Raw genomic sequence first — 2,106 nt, 5'->3', positions numbered from 1 at the left:
ATGTCCCTTTCTCTCTCTATAGCTCCCCATACTTTTAGCCTACACCATTGCTTTTATTTTAATCTCTCAGAACAACAGCAGATATTTTAGCTTCTTTGATCTTTTCAAAGAACCAGTTTTATGTCCACTGATAGCCACTGTTTTTCTAAATTCAACTTCATTGATTTCTGCTCTTATCTATATTATTCCCATTCTTCTGCATTACTTGGGTTGAATTTATTTTTCTTTTTACACTTTAAGTGGAATATGAGACTATTGATTTGGGTCTTTTTTATGCCAAATAAAAGCATTTAATGACATAAATTTACCTTTAAGCACAGCATTAGCTGAATCCCTTAAATTCAGATGTGTCCTGTTTTCATTTTCATTTAGTTAGAAATATTTCGTAACTTCCCCCCAAAATTTCTTTCAAGTAGGGTTGGTAAAATGTGTTGTTTAGTTTCCAAAACTTTGGTGACTTTTTACATATCTCTTTAATTTAATTCTTTGCTTTAATTCTATTATGGGTAGAGCAATACATAATTTCTATTTTTTAAAAAATTTGTCAAGTGTTGTTTTATGGTCTGTGTGAATGTTCTGAGTGCACTTGAAAAGAATGTACATTTTGCTGTTGGAATGTTTTGTAAATGCCAAGTAAGTCAATTTGGTTAATATTCTTTTTCAGGTTTCATATTTTAATTATTTTATTATTTATACAGAGAGGAATGAAGATGTCTCCAAATATAATTGTAGCTTCAACTATTTTTCATTTCCCAATCTCTTGGTTTTTTTAGTTAATGTGTTTTGAAGCTCTGCTTCTAAGTTTGTACATTTTAAGGACTGCTAGGTCATCTTGATAATTTGACTCTTAGCATTCTGTAGCATCTGTTATTTATTCTTGGTAACTTCTTATGAAGTTAATTTTTTTCTGACATTATTATAATTATCTAGCTATCTTCTTTTTCCATTTTCATTTTATTTTTAAAAATAGCAAACAATAATACTTTTTTTGGTGTACAACACCATGATTTTTACCCCTGTCTAGATTTGTGTAACAACCACCATAATCAGGATACTGAATGGTTCCTTAACTGCCCCCTACAAAAAAATTAAAAAATGCTCTCATGTGCTATTTGCATTTATATACTCTTCCCTGACAGCCACTCATCTGTTTTCCACATCCATAGTTATATATTTCAAAGAGTGTCATATAATTGAAGTAATACAGTATATAACTTTTTGATACTGGCTTTGCTTACTCAGTAAACAGTCTTTGAGATTCTTCTAAATTGATCTGTGTGTCAATAGTCTAAAGCTTTTGCTGCTTAGTAGTATTCCATTATGTGGATGCTCCCCAGTTCATTAATTCATTCACCCTTGTGAGGACATTGGATTGTTTTCAGCTTTTGTCATATATGAATAGAGCAATCATAGATAATCATGTATAGATTTTTGTGTGAACATAATTTTTTTCTCCCAGGCATGGGATTGTTGAGTCAAATGATAAGTGTATATGGATATAAGAAATTACAAAGTCACTCCCCACAGTGACTGTTCAACTTTACATTCACTGGGGCAATGCATGAGAGTTCAAGCTGTTCTACATACTTGCCAGTGCTCAGTAATGTCAATGGTATTTTTTAAAATCTATTCTCAAAAGTCGCATCTTACTGTGCTTTTAATTTGCTTTTCTCTAATGGCTAATAATGTAGAAAAATTTTTCATGGGCTTATTCAACACACATACATTAGTTTTGGTGAAGTATATTCTGCCCATTTAAAAATTGTTTTCCCTGTGGGTTTTTTTTTTTCAGTTTTGAGGGTCTTTATATATTCTGCATACAGAACTTAAGTTGATTTGCAAATATTGTTTTCCAGTCTATAGCTTGACTTTGCTCTTGAGCATTTCTTTCTCAGAGAGATAAAATTTTTAAATATTGGTGATGTTCAATTTATCATTTTTCTTTTTGAATCATTTTTTGATGTCATTTTTAGAGCTCTTTGCCTAATTCCAGCTCATTAGATTTTCTTGTATTTTTTTGTATTTGAGATTTATACTTTTCAATTTGCCATTTTTTTCTCTGATGCTGGCAAGTTATCAAAGAAAGGACATTAAGGAAGGACTGGA

Source organism: Ailuropoda melanoleuca, chromosome X (assembly GCF_002007445.2).
Source record: "Ailuropoda melanoleuca isolate Jingjing chromosome X, ASM200744v2, whole genome shotgun sequence".
NCBI classification, from domain to species: domain Eukaryota; kingdom Metazoa; phylum Chordata; class Mammalia; order Carnivora; family Ursidae; genus Ailuropoda; species Ailuropoda melanoleuca.
Note: the sequence above shows the minus strand (reverse complement) of the source record.